Consider the following 10,073-nt stretch of genomic DNA (forward strand, 5'->3'; position numbering starts at 1 on the left):
AAGTCCAACTGGATTGGGTCCACAAGGATTATCAAGTCCAAATTCTGGGTCCCCAAAAGACTGAAAAAATTAAATAAATAAATAAATCGGTTATGTGTCTGACAGCCTTGTCCAAAAGCTTCTTGAAGTTTGGTAGGCTCAGTGCTGTGACCACTTTCCTGAGGAAATCATATGCTCAAGGATTCTAAAAAAAATAAATAAATAAAAAATAATAAAAAATAATAAAAAATAATAAAAAATAATAAAAAATAATGGTTTGTTTACTTCTGATACTTTTTACCTTTTTTGTGTGTTTGTTTGTTTGCTTTTTAAATGCTGAGAGTTTTTTAGCATGTACTTTTCAGCATGATATCTAAAACTTGGGACTTGAAGTACAATCTGCAGTCCTCTGAAGATGGTTGAAAGTGCATAAATGCAAAGAGAAATAGAGGTATTGTTGCAGAATCCTAAAATTAGGAAGAAATTCCTGAATTTTGAAGGATTCAGGAGAGATAAAATTTTGCAATAATTTTTAGTTCTGGGATATTTAGTTAAAAAATAAAAAAGTAATTGCATGCAGACCCAAGAAAACTTCAAAACTGTTCTCTGAAGCAGAATGAAATAAAATGCAGAACACATATCTGATTGAAAGGTGAATTCTAATGGCAAGGATATGTTTATGTTAATTGAAAGTTTTTATGTTTAAAACATATGTTTAGAACATCATTATTTTAATGTTAACCAATAAAGAAACATTAACATTGTTTTGTTAATATTAAATCATAAAAGTTTGATTTGATTTCCACATAACCTCCTTTTCAAGTATGGGTGTCAAAAGCAATATATGTTCATCTTAAAAAGGCTTAGCATTCACTTTATGTCAGCTGTGAAACACTGAGATCAATAAATACAATCTCACTTATCAGATGAAAACAAAAGAAATAGAAACCTCATATTCCTTTTGCAGACAGTTTTTTTGTTTGTTTGTTTGTTTTTAATTCAATAGATATTCTACTGCTATTCCATAATACATATTATTCCTCTCTTGCTAAAAGAAAATACAGAGGGGGAGAGGAGAGAGAGAGGGGAAGAAGGAGAGAGAGAAGGAGAGAGAGAGAGAGATCCTTAGAATTGATTCTATTTCTCCACTTATATTGAAGTAAATATTCTGGAGCATTCAGGCTTTTGCTAATGACCTGTAATTTTGTCTTCACCCACTTAACTTCACAGTTTGGACTAACTTTGAAGTGATCCTTGAAACTATGTTTAAACTATTGACTTTAAGTGCTGTAAATCTGCATTCATACTTAAAGCAGTCTTAAATACAGCTTAGATAAATTTTGCAGAGTTCAGTTCACTTGTCATACTGAGCAATTGGGGCAGCAGCAGTGTACTCAAAGAGCTGGAATGTCCACTGCAGTAATAGCAAACACAAGTTGACTCTTGCCCTGTTGCTTATCAGTGTAGTGGGCTGACCTCTTTTATTTTCTGTCTCTGTTATTTATCTTTTACAGCCTGTTTTCTGACAGACAAATAAAAAAGCATTACACAGGTTTGAGCAAGTAGTCCGTTCTCTACTAACATGTAAAAACTGTATTTGATTAGTGTTGATACATTATTCTTAAAAGTCATAATGAACATGAGAAATCTGACTCATATTATGCAAGAGCTTGTGCTTTGTTTTTTCACTTTGTCTTCCCTTGTCCACCAGTTTTCTCTCCCCTCTCCTCAGTTTATATATTTTTTCAGAATACGAATATAGTATTTGCATCAAAAGATTTTCAGAAAACAAGTTAAACTCAAGCCTTTAAGTTGACTTAGCATCTTGAAAATTTCTCTGTAGATGAAAAGTGTGATTTATAAGGGCTTTTCTCCTAAAACTGCTTTTTTGAATTTTGTCCCTTTTTTAATATATATTTTTTTCCTCTTTCATTCTCTTCCTTTTTCTCTTTCCATATGATTGGGAAAACAAACAAACAAATAAACAAAAACTTTAGTCCATTTTTTTACTTGTTCTTCTTCTTATATAAAATTGTAAAAATGAGCTTGGGATTTTTTTTTTATTTGTGTTCTGGTATTGAATTCCTGGACCATACCATAATAAAACCAAATTTCTTGTCAAAATTTACCAGGGTATGAAAAAACCTGGGGTTTGTACTCAGGTGAAAAAACACATGGTGGTTCTAAGGCAAAAGCAAGGAGTCAGAAGGCTTTTGCAGGAGGACTGGTGGCTGGCTGTTGAAAGCTGGAGTGTGTATGTGAAGAAAGGTCAGTTTTCTTCACACTAACACAGAGACAAGGGAAGGATTTGCACAACCCAGCACTAGTTTTTCTTGCCACTGGGCACTTCCATCTTATCTATTTCAACCAGCCTTATTGACATCCCTTAAATTCACCAGAGGTAGTAAAGAACTGATATCCATTCAAGAATATCAAGTTATAAGCTATGCTATGGAAATTTTGTTCAGCATTCAGTATCATCATTAAATATATTGAGCAATCAATTTACAATTGTTATTGTCACTAGGGTCTGAAAATTTAATAACCATTTTCCAGAGTCCACTCCTTTGTTTTTAATTTTTACTAAGATGTTGATCAATTTTAGGCCTTAATGCAATCACACTCTCCAGAACATTTAATTGAATGAGTTTACAAGTCAGATCAGCTGTATTTTTCTTCACTGATTTATTGGGCTAAGTGATACTGATTCCATAAGGAGATCCTTATGGAATGAACAAAAAGGAAATGTGAATCAGAAGTCAGACCATAAATGTAAGTTACTACAAAGTTTATCAAATTAAATAGGCACAAACCTCATGACTGTACACCCTATTTTTTTTTATTAGATTGCGCTGCTTTTCAACAGCACTTATGGGGAAAAAAAAGGCCTTTCACAATTCGTGAATTCATAAAATGCAATTCTCTTTACAGTTCCACATGTCTCTCATTGATCTTACAAAAGAATATACATAGAATCTATGACTCTGTAAGTGAATTATTTTGTTTTCCTTTTACATTTCCTCTTCCCATTTTTTTTAACAAATCACTTTCTCTCTCTAGTATTTTTCTCATTTATTTCTGAATAAATAAAAAAAAAAAAAAAAAGAGAGAGAGAGAGAGAAAGAAAAAAAAAACCTTGACATTGCTGTTTCTATTATTTGTCAAGAAGCCCAGCAGAATGTTTCAAATGTGGACAAACTCTGTTTTAAATGATTACAGTATTACACATGCATATTTAAGCTTGTGGTTTGTTCTTGTTTTTGTTTTTAAATGTCCTTCTTGTAGTGAGGGGCCCAAAACTGAACACAGTATTCAAGGTGCAGCCTCTCCAGAGCTGAGTACAGGGGGATAATCACTTCCCTAGCCCTGTTGGCCACACTGCTTCTTATACAAGCCAGGATGCTGTTGGCCTTCTTGGCCACCTGAGCACACTGCTGGCTCATATTCAGCCGACTGTCCACCAATACTCCCAGGTCCTTCTCCGCCTGGCAGCTTTATAACCACTCCTCTCCCAGCCTGTAGCTCTGCTTGGGGTTATTGCGCCCCAGGTTCAGGACTCGGCACTTGGCCTTGTTGAACTTCATACAGTTGACCTCAGCCCATCAGTGCAGCCTGTCCAGATCCTCCTGCAGAGCCTTCCTACCCTTGAGCAGATTGACACATGCACCTAGCTTGGTGTCATCTGCGAACTTACTGAGGGAGCACTGATCCCCTCATCCAGAAAATATAAGAATATAAGAATATTTTTTTTCTTAATGCTTCTGGTACTAACGGCAAAATTCTCATTTTTCTCTGTCTATATCTTTTTCCCTCACTCAACTGAGCTCAGGGCACTGTTTTGCTCAGTGAGGTAATCCATGACTTGCAGGAAGATGAGGTGCTATATAGTTCTGCACTGAACACAAAATCATTTTCTCCTTTTTTGAAAACTTGTTTTTCCTCCTCTGACTAATTCTTCAGCAGTCTGCACTCACAGGATGAACATCCAGCTTAGCTTCTCTCATTCTTCTTTCTCATTTTAACACTTGTGTCAATAGCATACCTTTTCCCCTTTATATCTCTTGTTGTTTTGTACATGACTTCAAGTTCTTTAAATGTTATGAAATAGGTATTTTCTGATGGTTTGTTAAAGTTTAGCATAATATATATATATATGTAAAACATATACATATGTTATATATATATATGTATATATGCACATATATATATATTACAAAACAGTAAAAAATACATAATTTTTATTTTTCCTTAACACTTCCATATTATGTAGGTATGTAGGTTTATTATCTTATTTTTATAACATGACTGTCTTTCAGAGTATAAACAAGAACCTTCACTGGTTTCAAGAAATTATGTTTTTATTTTAGTTTCTTTCTCTACAAAGAAAGACATTCAGTCCCATGCCTAGTGCACCTAGCTGAAACTCAAGGAAAAAAAAAAATTGCTTTTTAATAGTTGAATGACAGAGTGATTTTTGCCAACAACAACCAGATTTCTCCTTAGTCATGAAGTTGCACAATAAAGGTTTAACCTCACTAAAGCCAGTACATGAAAACTTCATAGAAGTTTATCCTATTTTACTTTGGATATGCATACATAAAGGGATATTGGTCAATGACAAGTCTCATGAACTCTACGTATTGTACAATATGAAAACTATCTGTAACAGAGCATTGTAAATATGCTTCAGTAAATATGATATATAATGCTGTCATAGGTGCTAACTTTTCACTTTTCTTGATGTGGGACAAATATAAGTTATAAAGAGACAAACTTCTCATGTGATTTAACTTCCAATAACCATTGACAGGGCAAGAGGAAAAGCATTTGTTGGCTCTGATCTTAACTAATTTCTATCTTTTGCTCAGTTATTTTACCATTGAAATATTTTTGCATTATATGATTTATTGGCAGATTCTTCTTTGTACAACAAAAAAATGTAAGAGGCTTACTCTATGCTTCTGTGGTAGAAATGCTTCCTAATAAAATGAGGTTTAAATAAATGAATATGAAGGAAGCTTATAGTGTGTATTTGTAGTGTATTGTGCTCCCTATTTAATAAAAAATACATTCATCTTGTGAAAACTTCCTGAAGTGAGTAAGTATTCAGTTTGAATTGAATTGAATAGGCTTAGATATGTTTCGTTTGTCAGTAGCTGCTTTTTAATTAGTATATTCCTAAGCTGTCTGAGATAATTGAAATTAGGGGGAAAAGAATCTACTGTTTTACTCTTCAGAAAATAAGATTTTATTCTGATTTAAATTCTTATTATATATGTAGCCATCACCTCTGACTTGTGGTTGGGTATGCCTTACGGTGGTTATATTTTCATTCCAGGCTTTTGACCAGTCAAAGAGTGCAAGTAAAAAAACATAGGTGAAAGTCAAAGAGATAGCTGATATTACATTAAACATAATCAAGCAATTATAGAAAAGAAAATTGTGGCTCAACATTCAGGCAAATACTTAATAGTTAAATATAGTAAAAACCAAGACACCACTTTCTCTTTCTAAACATCCACTTACAGAGATAATGAACCTTAGAAACTTGGGAATTTTGTTCATATGACACAAGGTACTAAAAAAAAATAAAAAAATAAAAAAATCTGTATGTTGTTTAATTGCAGAAAATAACCTAAAATACTTTATATATATGCAGTGACTGTATCACTGCAATGGAAATTAATAATTCTGTCTCTATGATTTTGTCTGCATCATTGAACAATTAAGTGAAATGCTTTTCAAATGTCCTGTCTGGGCTATAAATCACTTTCATGAGAGCAGAAGACCCTTGACTAATGTGTGCTTTTATCATTAAAACATTGGTCTGGCTGAAGTTCAACATATTAAGCAAAACCAACTGTGGCTTAAGTCTTATCTAAAGGAGACAGAGAAATTTGACTTTTATTAAGTGTGGTTAAGCTTTTAGATTCTTCTGGTCTTTTCAACAGCCTTATAAAGTTAACAAAATGTCAGAGTTTTCAGAGTTTTAAGTCTGCAAACTGCCTTCAAAGTCCGATACAGCTTACACAAAGTCATTTCAGTAGCTCAGTATTCCACTTATTCACTTCTGTAATGACTATTGATACATTAAATTATATTAATATAAATGTTGTGATTTCTATTTATGTTTGTCCATCAGTTTCTGTCAATCCATACTGAGGAAGAGATCTCAAAGATAACACACATCAGGTTTCACATCAGATATTAGAGTATTCACCATAAAGGTTGTAACACAAAAATCCTCAAGCACTCAGTCCTACCCAACACGGAGGAATTCACACCACTTTGCTAGGTGGTTTTTGTCCATGTGGATCCTGGTGCATAATAATAGGTGTGTTAGTAAAATCAGTTACAGGGAACAAATGTAACAGGCAGGGCTGCCAAGTGTTTCCCTGATTCAGCATCAAAAAAGGAAATGTGGTGTCCAATGAGAAATGAGCTCCTTCCATGGAACTAGGATTCCAGATCAACCTGAGCAGCATTTACATAGTGCAGCACAGACATACAGCTTATCCCAGACTGACCCAAATGAAATGTTTATGTATTGATCTAAACAATGAAATTGCATTGCATGTTTTCAAAGCTAAAGTCAGTGGGGTTTTTTGTTGTTGTGGTGGTGTTTTGTTTTTGTTGTTTGTTTGTTGGTTGCTGTTGTTGTTGTTTGTCTGTTTAAATATCTGACAAATATTTAGAGCAGGGATAATATGGAATCCTGTGGCCAGCCATGTTTGTCAAATAATTTGCAGAATGATCAGGTAACACCTGCCTGTGCTTCCCAATTGCTGTGTGCTCAAAAAATGACTTATCTGGTAAACAGGCAGGCCTGATGCCACATGTTAAAGACACTGTTTATTTTAACAGAATGTAATAAATGACTAAGTCCCAAATAGGATTAGAATCCACGTTTACAATTCACCAAATGAATAGAGGTAAGCAAACAGTGCTGGGTGCACCAGGAGTCTCTGATCTACCAAGATGTACACAAGTTACATCAGGCAGCTGTTTTTTATGCTCCTAGGCATAAAAAAACAGCATTGTATAAAAACATATACATTATTATTCTAATAAATATTTATTACTACTTCTGGAAAAGGCAGGGTTATTATAATTAGTTCCCGGAATCCGAACCCTCCTACTGGCTCATGCGTATCAGTCTCCGGTGGTCCCTCTGGGGGTCTCTCGTGCTAAAGGCTTGTAGTCTTCCTCCCAGGCATTTTTTCTTGTCCTTCTTCTTTGTCCATCTTGGCCAGATGTCAGAGACTTGTGCAGCGTCCCCAGCAAGTTTTGTTTTTTAGTTGTCCTTCAGTTTTCCCCTTCTCCGTAATCTCTTGGCCAGATATCAGAGACTTGCAGTGTCCCATGCAATAGTCATAATAGTTAGCAGTTATTCCGAAACCCCTTTGTTCTCTTATCCCCTATTGACACGAATTGCTGGACCATTCCTTTGCAAGATACAAAAACTATATACATTAACCACTCTGTTTTTCTTAGACTTGTGGTTATACAAGGGTATGTAAGACAGAAAGTCACATTTCATCATATCATGCAGCCCTAGCATTGTTCCATAGTGACAGGAATCAAACGAACACATTTCACAAGAGGAATGTGGTAAATGGTAAGACATGGGTGTTGTGAGCAACCAAATCACGATGACCTCTGGAGACCCACAGAAGAGAATGTAGCAGAAAGCATGAACAAATCTGAAGTTTATATCCACTATATATCTATAGAATTATAACATAACATTATAACAGCTGGATAATGTCCTAATCACAATAGAAAGTATAAGCATAATATAGGATAAGACTCTCCATGTTTGTTTGTTTTTTGTTTTGTTTTGTTTTGTTTTTCTTTTGTTATTGTTATTCCTTTGTGTGATTTTTTGTTGTTGTTCTTTGTTTTGTTTTTATTGAAGGAATTAAAATAGAATAATAATAATCAAATATATATATATAGTTTGAAGGGGACATCTAAACAACACCTATTCCAACTTCTCATGTAAATAGGGGCTGGCCTGAGAGGTTTGAATATTTTTGGATGAGGTAAAAGCTTAAGCTACTGTAGTTTGATGAAAGAGGTGACAACAACAGTGAAGAACACAGGAAAGCAAATCTCTCTGATGTAAGAATGTTAGAAGAAAATATCATTAGAGACAACAGATAAAAAACAGTCACCTGGAACAGTGATGTTGAAAGAGCACCTGTCAGACTGATGTCTACTTTGATACTTTCTCGAAAATTCTCAATGACAGAGATGCTTATGGCTTTTGTTGCTCGTCCTTTCTTTCTCAGGTGATGATTTTGTAATGGCTTGAATACAACTTTATGGTATACTAACAGTAAGATACATTGTCAAAAATGTTCTCTTACTAATGTAACTCATGTTCCAAAAATCTGTGATATTTTTATTACCAAAAATTTGTGAAGCAACAATAAACAATATTCAGGATAAATTCAGAATAACATTCAGAATATAGACTGGTTAATGTAATTCAGTTGGTCTATCTTTTGAGACTGGATTTTTATCAGTTAGGTCAAACTGATGACAAGCCTCCCCTTTAAATTACATTGCTTTATTGACCCCTAAGTCTATGTGTGCCTTTCAAATGGCTAAGACGTTAGTACTGACATAGAATCTTTTATTTATGGTGATTTTGCATGTACAATTTCAATGCAAGAATAAAGTAATTGCAAAATATTTTTTGTAGGAAGGACTGAAATTGTGCATCACTGAATCAACTTAGCTAAGGATAAATTTTAAGAAAAATGTATCATAAATAGGTATAATTCCCATTGTAATTGGAAGCTTTTGATTGAAGTAAGTTGTGGATGTGCATTTTTTACTAACATTTCTACCTTTAAATAACTTATAAATCCTTGTAAAGACTCATAGGAGATCTTATGACTAGTGAACTACCTATGTGTTTTTTGCCCATTTAATTCTTTTGTGATATTTAGACAGCTTGCAATGAGTTACTTGGCCAGTTGGTTTCTGGTTGTCTGTATATTGGCTGTGTTTTGTCTTTCTGAGTGTCTTCTGGAACACTAAACTATCTCTTCTACCTTTCTGTTGAACTTTTTTAAAACTTGTAGGAAACTATCACTCAGAATTCTTTCAACTGTGGCTGAAATTGGCTAATAAGCTTAAGAGTATTGAGAAAACAAGTGTGACAGACAGTGTGATCCCATTTGAGCTGGTCGTATAGGAAACCAAACAGACATTTTATTAATTCACTTAATGTATTAAGCACAAGTGATCTTATTGTTGGATTGTTTCAATTACCTAAACTACATGTCAGGAATATTATAGAACCATACTCTTAAGCCTATTTGTCACCTCTATGGGTACAGATAAATTCTTCATGTTCCTTTAATTTGTACATTCATATTTCTAGCTGTAATGTCCATCTTTTTGTTTGGAGGTTTCTTAAAGCACATTCTGAAATGAAAGTAGTCACATTTGATTCACAGTTAACTTAAATGCTATTGGAAAGTTCATGTATATAGTTGGATTCTCTAACAGAAATATGACATTTCATCTGTTCCTTTACTAGCTGTTTCCTCTCTTTCAATTAATTTAAAGTATATTTTATTTTAAAATCCCTTTTCAGTCCTCTATGCCCTGCCGATTGTCTCATTTACTCCAAACTCCTTATCTGACACATCATGATGTCAACATCTTTGTACATTTTAAGAGGTGTTTATGTATTTTATCTTCCATTCTCTTTGGGAGGAGCTCCCCACAAACCTCCACAAAGCTGCACTATTATCATCCTCTGAAATAATTTCTTAAAGATTTCATCTCAACAGAGTTTCTGCAAAATTTGGTAGTGGGATGTTATTTCAAGGGCAGTCAAGGCAGGAAAATTTTATTTTCCCTGTCTTCCTGTGCTCTTACATCTATTCTATATCCATATGTTACCTTTATCTTTTACTTAATCTATAAGATACTAGTGTCAGAGAGCATCTTTTCTTTTTTCTTGTAACATCTGTCCTGGTGATTTCTCAGTCTCTGCCAAGGGAACTTGGGTATTGCAGGACAGTTAATATTCTTATAAATAATTGACCAATGGGAAGCTTAAAAGACATAAA

The sequence above is a fragment of the Anas acuta genome, chromosome Z, assembly GCF_963932015.1.
Source record: "Anas acuta chromosome Z, bAnaAcu1.1, whole genome shotgun sequence".
NCBI classification, from domain to species: Eukaryota; Metazoa; Chordata; class Aves; order Anseriformes; family Anatidae; genus Anas; species Anas acuta.